Raw genomic sequence first — 16,690 nt, forward strand, 5'->3', positions numbered from 1 at the left:
TCCTCCAAGAGGCGGGCAGAGGCGAAGACCTCTGCTGCACCTATTGGGCAGTGGACCCTGCCAGAGCATAAATAACTCTTTTAAGTTATAAATCCATTTGCTTGTCCGTATTTAGATTTCTCCAGATTAAGGGTTGAGGACATCGACGAGCCAATATCACCACTTCAAAAAACAGGGATTACAGGTTATTTCTCCTGTAATGAGGAATAACACGTGGGCCCGGGAATATCAGATTCAAATCCTCCTGGTCAATATACAGGGTATTAATGGTGTGTTTCCATGCCCCCAAGCCCTTCCATTCCTCTATGTTGGGTAGCATGTCAAAGTCTTACCCTTAGTGTGTACTCCAATCTGATGTCCGACCAATAATCAATAGACAGAGTGAGGGGCGGCACTTGAAGGCCACACCAGTGCCACGTCCCTCTCGTTCCAGGGGCCACGCGTTCACACTTCATGGTTGCCACGACTGTTCTTTTACGGCCTTCAAACCTAGAGGTATTGAACTTCTGTATCTGTACAATGGACACTTTGGGCCGAGCCACCTTGGAAGTGAGATTGTCGATGTCTGCGACAATGGGGATAAAGTCACCTAGACCAAAAGAGTGAAATCTTGTTACTGTGGTTATCTTAATGATCTGCTTGATTGCCTACTCCAATAAATTGACACATCTGGGAAAAATCAGCCTGATAACTGAGCCTGGCCGGTGAACTCCACTTCACTGATGGAGTTTGCGTAGCGGAGCAGAGATTTTTTCCTGCTTGCTCTCCCCAACATCAAGCTGGCCAGCGTGAGTAAGGAAAATTCACCTCCCAGTGAGATTTCTCAACGCAGGCAGTCGTATTTCTCAATGCAGGTTGTCGCGACCGCCCGCGTTGAGAAACATTCTGTTTGTGTTGAGAAAGTTGCCACTCCGGTAGAAAATCTGCTAGAGCGGCAGAAAAGCAGCAGCGCCCTCTTGTGCTGCGCATGATGCTGTTTGTGTTGATCTTCCAGCTCAGGACAAACATTCGGCGCTGAAAATCAATGCGAACAGTCAGCACCGAGCGCACTCCGCCGCTTGCGGAACTCCGCGTAGTGTGGCGAAGTTTTTTGGTCACTTGGCGTAGTTGCGCTGCGTGAATTCCACTCAGGCCTACTGATAACACAGCTACAAATATTTCAGAATATCCCATAGCTAGTATGAGGAATGTGTGAGATTTAGTATTTTGAGCAAACATTAATAAAAATGTAGGCAGCGCACTGCGATTCCATCAGGTGCATGATGGGGTAAGACAAACATGGAGGTGGAATCTTAAAACAAATATTTTAACAGTACATTAATTACTATAACTAATCTTATTTTTTTTAAGTTGGCATAGTATCTTCTAATGACATTACTGTGCCATGTCAACATTTTTGACATCTAGGTTGTGGAAAACAATTTGAACAATTTTTGCATAGATAAAAATGTGATTAAACAAACTTTATAATGATAATTGGTCTTGACAATGCCATGCCCCAATGTTTTTTTGCATCAATTTAGTAGATACATTGCAATGTGTCCATCCACAACACACCAAGTTGTAACCTAACTAAACACATCTTACATAACTTCGTATAACATAATATGATATAACACGACATATACTAGTTGTATCTGTAGAGCTCTTGCTTACCAGCTATCATGTCGCTATTGACAGACACCTGAATGTTGTTTCTTATATTCCACACACAAAAAAGCTCTTTGCCCTTCAAAAATCCTTCTCACTAAAGATTTTTTCATATTGGAAAGGATAGGTAAAACCTATAAAGGCAGCCACATGGACTTTGAGATATACCAGTAAACTCTTTTCGTTAGCAGCGGGTCTGCGGATGCATGTATGCGTGTCACGGTACCTGGGACGTAGCCTCCACGGTCAATCCTAGCAGTCACAGAAAGCTCCCCACTGCAGGGACACATGGGCTTTGTGGTCCGGCCATTGTGCTGCGGTTTCTGCGGAGGAAGAGGATAAGCGTTGAACAATGCCGCGAGAGTCACCAACGCATCAGTCAAAAACATCAGTCTAAAGATGGCTAAGCCATTTAATACCTTCGCTGCGGTGGCTATTCCGCCGCAGCGCTAAGGGGGTGGGGCACCCGCGCGGCGGCTCCATACTAGTGACGGAACCGCTCCATCACGGCTCGCGGGCGAGCTGTGCTTGTGACGGAACGGTTCCGTCACGAACCCGCCCGCCCATCAAAGCATCAGCGCAGGCGCGTAATCAGCGCCGCGCAGGCGTGGCGAGCGGGCCGTGACGGAACCGCTCCGTCACAAGCACAGCTCACCCGTGGCTTGTGACGGAGCGGTTCCGTCACAAGCATGGGAGGGGTTAATGAATGTAAATATATTCATAGTACACTAGTAGTAACTCATAACATACTAATAGTAGTAGTAATCCACAGTAAGTAAAAAAACTTTGGTGGCTGCATTTGCTTTGCCCTGAATCTACTGCTGGTGCTGAATATTTCGGCCCCGTTTTCGATTTTGTTAGCGAGAGCACGCTGTTGCTTCATTTAGAGTCGGGCGGAACTTCAGTATGTCCACAATGGAGACCACTCCATCTCTGCCACTGATACACACGTCCGACACAGTAAGAGCAATAGGAGGCTTGGCCGTTTGACTGCCTACCTAACTTAGCAGTCAAATGGCCAGTTTTCACTGCCCGTTACATCCGTACGGAGCACTGCAAATTGTAAAATGCCCCACACACTACGGGAGACAACTCCAATGGTGCCGGGTTCTTTTTTTTTTTTTTCATAAACCAAATCCTGCCTGGATTTTGATTTTAAATATAAAACAAAACAGGTCACAAGTGTGATGGAGAAACCGTTGTGTTGACAGAGCCGCCCTTCAAACTTTCTTTTTTTTTGCAGTTTTATATAGTTTGAACTCAACACGAAGGCTTTGGAGCACTTTACATGAGCACCAGCTACATTATTTTTAGGCATGTTGAGATTAAGTCATTTGCCCAGAATCACAGGATGTTGAGCCAATGCCGAGACTCAAACTTGGTAACTTGGTCCCCTGTTCCAAAGTCGGCAGCTCAGACCCCAATGCCACATCCTCTTTTTTAAAACATTGACAGGAACCCAATGTGAGAGCAGTTCGCGCCAATGTATGAGATGTCTGCTGGACCAGCGGACATCTCTAGAGTTGGAGGACGGGTACTCTGTCAGGACAACGGAGTATTTTACTCCATCGCCGTGACGGAGTAATATCCATCCTCCAAGGTGTAAATTAGCTCCTTCGTCTTGCATCCCATTGATCTAGGGGAATGACCAAGAACCATTTCAGCACCAATCTTGGGCCCATTGGATTGATGCAATATGGGACGACTCTGGACAAACATTTGAACCCACAAAATATTGGGGTTCATCTAATTCCACCTAGCAACATTGTTGTTTGCCACCAAATGCCCAAATAAGGAGATGTATCAACAGTGCAAGGGACACGCTCCCTTAAAATGGGATTGCCTGGGTATGATGCGACACCCCCATAATGATGTTTCCTGATTTAGGCACTCAGAATATTGAGTCTTAAACATTGCACTACAAAAGTGCTCAGTGCCAGAATGTTTACTGCAAAAATGTTATGCCTTTAAGCATATTTAGGTAAGTATAAATTAACACAAATATAGATTACCATACTTTACTCCGCAAATATCAACTTTGCCGATAGGTATATCTACAGTCAAGGTAGTTGATATATATTGTGGAGTTGAGAATAGAAAATCTGTATCTATTATATGGATTTTGTAGAATGTATAGTCATCTATAAGGTGTCCAGTGGTCGCAGAAGACCTAAGGGCCTGAGAGTAGTATAACGCCAGGATTTCTGTACTTACCTATAATGTAGGGAGAGGTGTGGCGCAGCGGCCAGGGCAGCTAACTCCAGAGCACAGGCCTCACGGTTTGATTACCGACAGCAGCTCAGCTCAGCACCATGTGACTCTGGGCAATAGCTCACTTAATCTCCCCGACGGCCCCCAGCGCCTTGAGACCCTTAGGGGTGATTAGTTTGCGCTTTACAAATACCGGGTTAAGGTACCTTCCCGATATTTTGGTCTACAATATTCTGTGATATTTTCGTACCTCAATATTTTTGTGCTTGTTATTCTGAAATACAGCTGTATCCCAAAATGACGTTTTATGGGCGCTGGTTTAATTTTTTTAATGTGGTGTGAGCTTCAGATGGGTCTTCTTCAAAAAGTAGGGGTGGCCATCCAGAGTTTGTTGTTTGGCAAAAGATGGATTTTTTTATTCTGACTACTATTGCAGGAAAAAATGAAATTCCTATAGACTGACATTTGCTGTGTGACTGGCCTGTCTAAGGGGACACAATGCTAGTAAAACGTATTCCTGTTTGATCAGCCATGTTCGATTTGGCCCTCGGAGACTCACCAGTAGGCGCGGTTTGTTGACATCAACAGTTTCTATCATTTTAAAGTTGATCTTAGAGTTCTTGGTCAGGGACCACGGCCGGTGCAGCTTGGCTTCCATCCAGTAACGAATACTCCCATACCGCCCTTGGAAGGAGCTGGCCAGGTTCCTAGGGGTAAAAAAATGAGAAATGTATGGGAAACGGGATAAGCGTTTCTGTCGTAACATAATAGTCTAACGTTAATCCGTATAACTTTTTTTTCAAAACAAGCCATAAGCTATTCTTAATCGTATTTAGTAATATTATACGTTTTTAGGTCAAGCTGGAGAAAGCAATGCGAAGCATTGCGTCCAGCGAAGTATCTAATGTTGTCCGCTTCCTGGTTTACTAAGGGACTGATTTGGATCTAGGTGGATGGGATACTCTGTCACAAACCTCACAGATATTTTGCACGCCGTATTACATGTGGATTATATCCAATGGCACTTGTAATACGGTGCACAGCTCCCTAAAAGAGATTATGGTGCTTTGCAGGGAAGAGGTCGCTATTAGATGTCTGAAAGGGCAAGCACAGAAAGATGGAAAGTTTAATAAGGGTGATCCGGGGGGCGAGGATGTGGAGACAGCTAATAATAACTTGAATAAGCGCATCATGGCTGCTCTAGACCAGGTTGCCCCGCTCGCCCTGGTTAGATCGGAGGGACGAGCCCTGAAATCAGCATCTTGGTACACAGAAGAGGTGCGAATGGCCAAGAGCGCATGTAAACGCGCAGGAAGACAGTGGAGCTTAGACTATGCCGCTCAAACCAGGATGGATTATCTTGTAAGCAGGCGCAACTACCATAGACTAATCAGAAAGGCTAAAAAGCTGTATTTTGACACTAGGATTAAGGAGGCAGAAAATTCCTCGAAGGAACTGTTTTTAATTTACAAGTCTCTCTCGGTCGGGAAACCTGCAGCAGTCCCAGAGGAATTCTGTACAGTGGATAGCTGTAACCGAGTGGCAGAGTTTTTTGCTAACAAAGTGGCAACTATTTACTCGGCCTTTCCTAGTCAAGCAACCATAGCCTCCGAGATTGTAGAGGAATGTGGGGTAAGGGGAGGGCACCAGATGTTAACTACATTTGTCACCCCGCCTACTGAAAAACTTATTCAGATCTGTGGCTCGATAAAATCAGGCTCCCCAAAAGATCCCACTACTCCTAGGCGCCTGATGGGCAGTTTGCCTACTTTGGACCCGTACATCCGCCACCTCGTGAACACCTCTTTTGGGACCCATACTGTCCCCGAGGCCTGGAAGCGGGCGGTAGTCCTTCCTCTTCAAAAGAAGCCCAATATCAACTATGATAGGCTGGACAATCTTCGCCCTATTTCTCTTTTGCCATATATGGCAAAGGTTGCTGAAAAAAATTGCAAACCTCCCGCTGATGGGCTTTGTAGAGGAAGCCTCCCTACTCCATGACTCTCAGTTCGGCTTCCGCCCACGGCATTCGACGGAGTCAACGCTGCTAATGGCAGTAGAATCCTTACGGCAGGGAGTGGAAGAGGGCCAGACTATGGCTCTGATCCTTTTGGACCTAAGCGCAGCATTCGAAACTGTAGCTCATTCCACCTTGCTACAGTGTCTGAATGACGGAAGAGTTTCAGGGGCTGCGCTTGGGTGGATCCGGTCCTTCCTGACAGGCAGATGCTTTCAGGTCCGCCAGGGAGAGTGTTACTCTAGGGAGATTGGGTTGGGCCAGGGCGTGCCGCAGGGCTCGTCCCTGAGCCCGACCCTGTTCAACCTGTATGTCTCCCCGCTGGCGGCCATAGTTGAAGGCTATGGACTACGTCTGGTGTCCTATGCCGACGACACGCAGCTGGTCATCTCCCTCTCCCGCGCACCCGGTCTGATGGCGGACAATTTCAGAGTGTGCATGTAAGAACTGGCAACCTGGATGTCCGCCAACTGCCTAAAACTCAATGGCAGCAAGACCGAGGTGCTCGTGGTAGGGGGATGCCCATCTGTATGGACGTCGGCGTGGTGGCCGCCCTGCCTAGGAGAGACGCCTGTTCCCTGCCAGGAAGTAAGGAATCTTGGGGTGTGGTTGGACGTTGAACTTGCCTTTGGCCCCCGGATTGACCGAGTGGTGGGGACATGTTTCGGAGTTCTCAGAACTCTGAGAAAGGTCTTGGATTTCCTGCCCATTTCTGCTCGTCGGACGCTGGTGCATGCCTTAGTCAGCTCACGCCTGGATTACGGCAATTTGTTGTATCTGGGGGCCACGGGAAAGGCTCTTAACCGCCTTCAGGTGCTGCAAAAAGCTGCTGCTCGCCTTATTCTGAGGCTTCCTAGAAGATCTTCCTCTAAGGCAGCACTCCAGGCCTTGCACTGGCTTCCTATTAGGAGCAGGGTGGAATTCAGAGCCCTTGCCATGTGTCACCATACCCTGGGTGGCAAAGCCCCTGCCCCGCTACAGAGTCTGGTCACCAGGTATGAGCCCACAAGGACTCTGCTCTCCTCTTGCACAGGTCTTCTAAAGATTACAAAAATTAGGAAGGCGCGTATGGGGGGAAGGTCGTTCAGATATCTGGTAGCGAAGCAGTGGAATGACCTTCCGTCAGAGTTACGCTTGGAGTCCTCAGAAATTATGTTCAGAACAAAACTTAAGACTCACTTATTCAGACGGTAGATGGTTGTGCTGGCTGCTTGGACTGCTTACCCCACTTTTTATAGCGCGGGGACACGCCTGTAGGCGTACACAAGGCGCTTACAAATCTCCCTAATAATAATAATAATAAAAGCGAAAAGTTCTCAGTTCTTTTCTAAATGCTGGATTTTCTTCCTTTTCTCAAACTAAGAGGCGATCTGGTGAAAAGAGAGTTCTTTGGCATGGTTACTCTTAACACCCTGGCGGCACGGAGGATGCTGGTTCGTGAGACCCAGGGACAGCAAAGGAGGTTTGTAGGCAGAAGGATAAAGAGGTCCAAACTTTTATGCCCATCAGACACTCCTGGGATCTCATAGCACGTGGCCAGGATAAATCCTGTTATTTCACATAATGGAATTATGAGTTGTGCAGATTTTATCCCACCATATAAATACTAGGTGCAATAAAACCCACATCCCTTGGCTATATTTTGGCAGATGAAACCTGCCAGAATTTAAAAAGAGGAGAAGGGCCTGGAAAATCCCAGTGCATGCTGATCAGTGCATAATTCTCAGAACCACCAAACATGAGTGAACTTCCAGCAGTTGCAAGTCATCCTAACCAGAATATACCACACCTGATGTAGAACTGCTAGTGAGTAAACAGACACATCCAGATACAGGCGCTGCAGGCAGCCATCTTGAAAGGAACACATTCTCTGACCAGCATTTTAAATTCTACCTCCTCATCTAAAAGACCCCCCAGAGGCTTGGCTTTAGGAACAGGGGTCGGTGGGGCCAGAATACAGGGACGGCACAGGGCACCGTCCCAGTAGTTCCATTCCCGAGGAAAGGACTTACAGAAGACTTGTACCTTGAAGGATTGAGGATGGAGTAGGCCCGTGCAAAATTTTCATTATGCCAACATATTTTCACATAATTTCTTATGCCAACATAATTTTGCGTAATTTCCTGCATTTCAAATAGCACTTGTTACGCGAAATTCCTGAAATTATGTAATTATGGCAGACCAGGTAGTTAAACACTATTTGGACAAAAATTCTATTGCCGGAGCACAAAACCATGGCAAACCACCAGAACGCAAACAGCTGCTGTTCCTGGCACTTGTGTTTGTTGCGCTATTTTGTTAGTGCTAACTGCGTCACGGCACAACATATTTCACACTAAAATCCAGGACTAAATACTGGTTTTCCATTTCACATGATTTTGCATAATTTTGCATAATATTACCTACATAATTACTCAAAAAGAAATGTATATGAATTTCACACATCCCTAGAATGGAGCCACGTTGTCCGCCTCTTTCTACTTTTTCGATGCCGTACAGAGAACTCGAACAAAAAACAATAAAACAATAAAGGTTTCCTGTTTGGAAAATTGGCCTGGGCAGATTTTCAATTACACCAGAGTAATCAGAGAAATTTTGTTAATTCCATGATACTCTCTGATGTGGAAATACTAATAATTACGCAATTACTCCTGCTTGCGTAGTGGAGAGTAATTTGGGGGAGAAAAAATCCTTCCACCAGAATACATTTAGCGGCTGCAAGTGGCTGCTAGTGCTCGCTTTGCATGTTCCATTTAAGCATGGGCGGAAAATCCGTTCCGCTCGCGGATTTTGCGGATTTTCGGGAAATCCGCAATCCGCGAGATTTGCGGATTTCCCGCAAAATCCGCAAATTCGCACGCAGCGGATTTTTTTGGCGGCGCGCGGCGTTGGTGATACAATTTTTGCGGCGCGCGGCGTTTATCATCGTTTGCCGAGTTGTTTTTTTCGATAGTTTGCGAGTGCTGCGCCATTTTGGATCTTGCTGTGTGATCCCGCGGGAATTGGCGAGCGCGATTACGTCATCGCGGCTTGCCAGCGAGAGTTTGTCAACGCGAGTACGGCGAGATCACGTCTCGCGGTACTTCGCAATTGCGAGATTTGAGATGCGGCGCGCGAAAATATAAATTTGCAATTCTGCACAAGAAATCCACCAGCAAGCAGCATAAACCTTCTAGAAATGATGATTTTTATGTGAATAACTCCTTAGTTTGACATTTGCCTGCACTTTTTTAGCGAGGAGTCCATTTTGGGGAGGGGGGCAGGGGGGTGGGAGGAAGGAAGTGCCCCATAGTCTTCAACTTCCTGTTCCTGTTCAGCAGGCTCCTCCCAGTGCTTTGTCCATCTCCTGGTCACTTTTCATTCGGATGTGGACCTGGAAGGATTACCTTTTGTGGATGCTGCTGGATCTTTGGATTTGAGGCCTTTTTGACTTTCTTTGGATCACTGTTGGATTAGAAATTTTACAAGTAAGTTTGTTTGGGGCATTACAGTTGCTGCAACTAAAATTTTGGGATTTTCGATTTTTGGGCTGTTTTGGGGCCTTTTCCCAGGGGTACTCAGTGGTGGGTGGACTGATTCTTTCTGTGGGTTGTCTTGAACTTAAACATCATGGAGGCCATAGATGAATTGGGATTGTGCTGATTTTTCTGTGTTTTTCGATTTTTTTTTTTGTAAAATTTTGTGTTTTTCGATTTTTGACCTGTTGTTGGGGCCTTGACCAGGGGTATTTGAGTCTAGCATGGGCCTAGTCTTTCTGTGGGCTGTCTTGAATTTAAACATCATGGAGGCCATGGATGGAATGGGATTGTGCTGATTTTGCAGTGTTTTTCGATTTTTGGGGGTGTTCATGGGGAGGGACATGCCATGTGGCTGGTGGCCATTTTGAGTGCAGCTACAGGCACTTGCCATGTGCTGGCAGGCAAGTGGCCATTTTGAATGCAGGCTTTGTTGTTAGGCCTCCAACCATTTTGCCTACTTTTCAACCTTTATTTATGCCAGGGGTAGTGAGTCTTGCATGGGCCTAGTATTTCTGTGGGTTGTCTTGAATTTAAACATCATGGAGGCCATAGATGAATTGGGATTGTGCTGATTTTTCTGTGTTTTTCGATTTTTTTTTTTTGTACAATTTTGGGTTTTTCGATTTTTGACCTGTTGTTGGGGCCTTGACCAGGGGTAGTGAGTGGTGCATGGGGCCTAGTCTTTCTGTGGGCTGTCTTGAATTTAAACATCATGGATGGAATGGGATTGTGCTGATTTTGCAGTGTTTTTCGATTTTTGGGGGTGTTCATGGGGAGGGACATGCCATGTGGCTGGTGGCCATTTTGAGTGCAGCTACAGGCACTGGCCATGTGCTGGCAGGCAAGTGGCCATTTTGAATGCAGGCTTTGTTGTTAGGCCTCCAACCATTTTGCCTACTTTTCAACCTTTATTTATGCCAGGGGTAGTGAGTCTTGCATGGGCCTAGTATTTCTGTGGGTTGTCTTGAATTTAAACATCATGGAGGCCATAGATGAATTGGGATTGTGCTGATTTTTCTGTGTTTTTCGATTTTTTTTTTTTGTAAAATTTTGTGTTTTTCGATTTTTGACCTGTTGTTGGGGCCTTGACCAGGGGTAGTGAGTGGTGCATGGGGCCTAGTCTTTCTGTGGGCTGTCTTGAATTTAAACATCATGGATGGAATGGGATTGTGCTGATTTTGCAGTGTTTTTCGATTTTTGGGGGTGTTCATGGGGAGGGACATGCCATGTGGCTGGTGGCCATTTTGAGTGCAGCTACAGGCACTGGCCATGTGCTGGCAGGCAAGTGGCCATTTTGAATGCAGGCTTTGTTGTTAGGCCTCCAACCATTTTGCCTACTTTTCAACCTTTATTTATGCCAGGGGTAGTGAGTCTTGCATGGGCCTAGTATTTCTGTGGGTTGTCTTGAATTTAAACATCATGGAGGCCATAGATGAATTGGGATTGTGCTGATTTTTCTGTGTTTTTCGATTTTTTTTTTTGTAAAATTTTGTGTTTTTCGATTTTTGACCTGTTGTTGGGGCCTTGACCAGGGGTAGTGAGTGGTGCATGGGGCCTAGTCTTTCTGTGGGCTGTCTTGAATTTAAACATCATGGATGGAATGGGATTGTGCTGATTTTGCAGTGTTTTTCGATTTTTGGGGGTGTTCATGGGGAGGGACATGCCATGTGGCTGGTGGCCATTTTGAGTGCAGCTACAGGCACTGGCCATGTGCTGGCAGGCAAGTGGCCATTTTGAATGCAGGCTTTGTTGTTAGGCCTCCAACCATTTTGCCTACTTTTCAACCTTTATTTATGCCAGGGGTAGTGAGTCTTGCATGGGCCTAGTATTTCTGTGGGTTGTCTTGAATTTAAACATCATGGAGGCCATAGATGAATTGGGATTGTGCTGATTTTTCTGTGTTTTTCGATTTTTTTTTTTTGTACAATTTTGGGTTTTTCGATTTTTGACCTGTTGTTGGGGCCTTGACCAGGGGTAGTGAGTGGTGCATGGGGCCTAGTCTTTCTGTGGGCTGTCTTGAATTTAAACATCATGGATGGAATGGGATTGTGCTGATTTTGCAGTGTTTTTCGATTTTTGGGGGTGTTCATGGGGAGGGACATGCCATGTGGCTGGTGGCCATTTTGAGTGCAGCTACAGGCACTGGCCATGTGCTGGCAGGCAAGTGGCCATTTTGAATGCAGGCTTTGTTGTTAGGCCTCCAACCATTTTGCCTACTTTTCAACCTTTATTTATGCCAGGGGTAGTGAGTCTTGCATGGGCCTAGTATTTCTGTGGGTTGTCTTGAATTTAAACATCATGGAGGCCATAGATGAATTGGGATTGTGCTGATTTTTCTGTGTTTTTCGATTTTTTTTTTTTTGTACAATTTTGGGTTTTTCGATTTTTGACCTGTTGTTGGGGCCTTTTCACCAGGGGTATTTGAGTCTAGCATGGGCCTAGTCTTTCTGTGGGCTGTCTTGAATTTAAACATCATGGAGGCCATGGATGGAATAGGATTGTGCTGATTTTGCAGTGTTTTTCGATTTTTGGGGGTGTTCATGGGGAGGGACATGCCATGTGGCTGGTGGCCATTTTGAGTGCAGCTACAGGCACTGGCCATGTGCTTGGCAGGCAAGTGGCCATTTTGAATGCAGGCTTTGTTGTTAGGCCTCCAACCATTTTGCCTACTTTTCAACCTTTATTTATGCCCAGGGGTAGTGAGTCTTGCATGGGCCTAGTCTTTCTGTGGGTTGTCTTGAATTTAAACATTATGGAGGGCATGGATGGATTGGGATTGTGCTGATTTTGCAGTGTTTTTCGATTTTTTTGTGCTCTATAACTGAACTGATGTTCCTCTGTCTTCCATTTTTTTTAGGTGCACAAGACTCAAGAGAACCACCAGTGCCAGGAAGAAGTCCTGCAGCGGTGTGTGTGTGCAGCATAACGTCACGCGACGTCACGTCTGGCCTCAGACAACTCTACAATTCGTGCAACTGCGGCCTGCTGTCTGACCTGCTCTGAAGAAGATGGCCCCAAAGAAAGTTCTCCGTAGCTCCTCTAGCAAGAAAGTTGCTAGTAAGGAGCAGAAGAAGCAAGTTACCAAGGAGGCTGGTGTGTCACCCGCCACTTTTTTTGGGAGCAAAAAAAAAAGTACGCCTGCAGCAGCAGGATCTGCTGGGGACCAACCTGAGAGCAGCACCCCTGCTCCATTGGGTTCAGTGCCTCCACCACCACGCCAACTTAAGTCAAAGCCCTTGAGTGCTTCAGAGGCAGTCAGTGTACTTCTCCAATCACCATCGACCAGTGATGTTGGCTCATCGCAAGAAAGTAGCAGCAATGTCCCTGAATCAACACAGGTTGTTGTAACTCATCTGACAAGTGTTGAACAACCACAGCCGCAACAACAACACCATGTGCAAGTACACGCCCAAGTACATGTGGAAGGAGAGGCAGCAAAAGGAGATGCGCAAGCAAAGGTGCATGGACGTTCACAAGTGCCCACAATAGTTGTTCCTCCCGAAGTAGGGGCACATTTGGAAATCGACAATGAAGCTGAGGTATCATTGGAAGCCACTCCTCCTGATGATCATTCATTGTCTTCCACATCCCTAGCAAGGAAAAGATCAAGGGGGGTGTCTACATCTTCTTCAAGCCCACCTCGTTCTGGTGCAAGTGATCTGTCTTGGGAACCACGACAACTGCGGTCTGACAGTGAGGCAGAGGCACACCATGATCTGCCACCGGTACCTAAGCGTAAAAGGAAGGTCGTCCAAAAACTCAAACCTATGGAGTGTGATGAGGCTCAACAAGAAGTGACAGATACTGCTGGTGATGAAGCCTCTCACGATGACGACGAGCCAGTCATCACAAAGGTCACTGCAGCCCCACCGGGCATGCAGCAAAGAGACATTTTGACCCTATCCCGAGAAGCTGCTGAGCGTGATGATGATGTCGGCGAGGAGGCAATGGAAATGGAATCATTAGATTTGGAGTTAAGTAGTACACCAAAACCTACCGCTTCCATATTTCTTCGCAAGAAGGTACCCACCTCGTCCTCGACCTCAATTCGTGGTGGTGAAAGTGCAAAACGTACTGAAGTTCGGCAATCCACATCCTCCACTTCATCTGTCATTAGCAGCAGGACCACCACCACCAGTATCGCCGCCTCCTCCGGCCCCCGAAGACATTTCAAGTCTCCAGTTTGGGACTTCTTTAGTGTTTGCCCAAATAAGGAAAACATAGCCATTTGTAGCCTTTGTAAGCTTCGATTTAGTCGTGGTAAGCTTGGTTCTAACTATGGTACCGGAGGCCAGAGAGGTCATCTTGAGAGAAGGCACCCTGTCATATGGTTTCCGCACCTAGAGGCGGTCAAGAAAGCCGGAATTGCACGTAATGAAAACGTTGATTTGTCATCTGCTGATGACGAGGAGGTAGAAGAAGACGATCCAAACACTTCACTTACACCCAGTTCCCATGTCAGCAGCACACCCCATGGGAGCCACACTAAGAGTGTGGGAGAGAGTGAGACATCAATGCGGAAAAGTTCATCAGCGAGCGTAACTGGGTCGAAGAGATCATCATCATCCCGTAAATCATTGGTCCAGGGCAACATTAAAAAGATGTTGTTTACAGAAGCGCAATATGAACGCAACCACCCAATGACCCGTCTGTATAACACTAAGCTGGCTAAAATGCTAGCTCTGGACCTTCTCCCTTTTTCTTTTGTCGAAGGGGTTGGTTTTCTAGAATTAGTGACAGCGCTCTGCCCTAAATGGAAGGTTCCTAGCCGGTTCTATTTTGCCCGAGTTGCGGTTCCAGCACTACATGAAGATGTTCTGAAGGCGATTGGGGCAGCTTTGCAGAAGAGTGCTGTTCACACTATACATCTGACAACAGACATGTGGACCAGTGGCGCAGGCGCTGATTACATGTGCATCACTGCACACTGGGTCTCTTTTTCAGGGGCTAAAGCAAAGCTAAACTCAGGTGTTGACACTAACATTGTTTTTAAAGGTGCTCGGAAACATGCAACACTAGCCATGTTTGGTTTGGAGAAACGTCACACAGCAGAAAACATTTTGGATGTCTTTAACACAAAGGTCCTTAACTGTCTGTCCCCACTAAAACGCAAGGTTGGTTATGTTTCCACGGACAATGGCTCCAATATAGTTAAGGCCATGAGGGACGGTTACTATTTCAGAGTGCCGTGTTTGGCGCACTGTATAAACCTGGTTGTCCAAAAATTCTTGGGTAATAAACTCAGTGCAGCGTACAGTGTATTGGAGAACTGCCGAAAAATTTGCAAGCATTTCAGGCATTCTTTTAAGGCCCGCAAGCAGCTGAGGAGCATGCTATATCAATGTCAAATGCCAGTGAAAGCACTCATCCAGGAGGTGGTAACACGTTGGAACTCAACCTTCTACATGCTTGAGCGTCTGTATGAGCAGTATACGCAACTCGATCAATATTTCTTGAAAGAGGGTATAGAGGAGCTGAGGATGGGTGGGCCGCAATGGAACATAGTTGAAAGCCTAACACGCATGCTTCGGCCTTTTGAGGTCTTCACGCGTGCAGTCAGCAAGGAGGACTCTAATTTGGGAAAAGCTATCCCATTGTTGTACATGCTGGAGGACCAACTGAAGGAGGTGTGTTCTGTGTTTCGAAAAGATGACAAAAAGAAAGACTCTTCTTTGCTTCTGGCTGAGCAATTATTAGAGCTCCTACAAGGTGATGAACGTCTTCAAAAGATCCACTCAGAACAGCATTACATTTGTGCTACTATTCTGGATCCACGCTACAAAAAGGCGCTGGCAGGCAGAGCATTCTTTTCTTTTGCTGATGAAGATGTTACAAAGTACAAACGTTGGCTAGCCTTGTCAGCCAAGAAGTTTGAAACAGAACGGCTGGAAATTGAAGGAAATGGCAGTACATCAGCAGGCCATCCCCAGTCAAAACAATCCACTTCTGTGGCTGTGGCACAAGTGACCTCTCAGCCGTTAAAGACACCGGCAACCGCATCATCTGCACGAAAGACAGCAGAAACATTGGAGGCTGAAGAGGATTGGCTAGCTCTGCGTGGGTTTGGTTCTCAAAAGGCCAGAGGCACAGCAAGAGCTACGCAAAGTGGAGGAACCTTGGAGGAGGACCTTGAGTCGATGGTGAAGGACTATCTGAATGACTCCACAGAGGTCTATGTTAATTCTGACCCATTGGCGTATTGGCATGGGAAAAAAGAATTGTGGCCACAGCTCACCAACCTGGCTTTAAACTACTTGTCTTGCCCACTCGCAAGTGTGTCTTCTGAACGGGTTTTCAGTGCGGCTGGTGGGATTGTAACTCCCAAACGGAGCCGCCTCTCGCCCAAAAATGTGGAGAGGTTAACAATGATCAAGATGAATCAGCACCTCATACCACCAGATATAAGAGTACGAGAGAGCGTGCCGGATGAAGAGGAGGTGGCCAGCACCATAGATGAGGGAATTTCTACTCTGTCAGGTGGCACTGACCTCACCCGGGCTGAATTCGCAGAGTATGATGACGAAGCCTTATTCTTATTCCTGGACCGTGATTCCGACTTCGAGCCCTGAAAATGAGACAACGAATCAATAACTTTCTTTTTCATCCTTATTCACTTTTATTCCTGTGTGTCTGTCTTTCTTTGTTGTGCACAGTTAATATAATTCAAACTTTAATCAGATTATCACAAAGACAAGCCCATCAGCAGAACTGTCTTCACTTGTTTGCTAATTTATTTGAAGGTGCCGCAGTCTGCATTCCTCAGGTTCACAAGTTCAGAAGAACATGCTCCTCTATCCTCCTCCTCCAGACTCCTATTTCCATCAAAGCAGAGGGCTGGTTTACGCCCAATGAAGAAAGACTCAGCACTTGTGGGGGTGTTGTTCTACCTCTTTGCAGGTGAGTTGACGGGTCTGGGGCCATTGCTGGGAAGCACTAAAAGTGGTTTGTGCCAAATCCGAGGCGGAAATTTTTTTGTGTTTTTGATGACTTGCTTGCCTTTGAGGTGCTCTTAGGGGGGGTTCCGTCTGTTTGTGGGTGAGTTTCATGGTCTGAGAGCATTGCTGGGACACTCTAATCTTGATTGCATTTGCTTTTCAGGAAATCCGTCGTGCCAACCCCGACTTATGGCCTAGCTACGCAGCGCGTTTGGACCGAAGGCCCAGAAATATTGCAAGTATGAGATTTTGCTTTTGGCCTGTTTGGGGGTGTTATGCTTCTTGGCGGGTGGGTTGCCGGGTCTTGGGGCATTCCTGGGAAGGTCTAATACCGGGTAGAAGTGGTTGGGACAAAATCC

At 46.5% G+C, this 16,690-nt stretch overlaps 1 pseudogene across 1 annotated transcript in view; it reads right to left on the minus strand.

Annotated features, from left to right (window-relative positions):
• Nucleotides 1–16,690, minus strand: part of LOC147659461 (arrestin domain-containing protein 2-like) — a 57,196-nt pseudogene that overhangs the window by 13,787 nt on the left and 26,719 nt on the right. The window contains exons 3-5 of the transcript XR_015307239.1: nucleotides 4,421–4,568; nucleotides 1,877–1,973; nucleotides 333–589 (exon numbers count right to left, since the gene is read on the minus strand). The product of XR_015307239.1 is annotated as an arrestin domain-containing protein 2-like (transcript). The remainder of the gene's footprint in view (nucleotides 1–332; nucleotides 590–1,876; nucleotides 1,974–4,420; nucleotides 4,569–16,690) is intronic.

This window comes from Lissotriton vulgaris, unplaced genomic scaffold (assembly GCF_964263255.1).
Source record: "Lissotriton vulgaris unplaced genomic scaffold, aLisVul1.2 SCAFFOLD_1376, whole genome shotgun sequence".
In the NCBI taxonomy this organism is placed as follows: Eukaryota; Metazoa; Chordata; class Amphibia; order Caudata; family Salamandridae; genus Lissotriton; species Lissotriton vulgaris.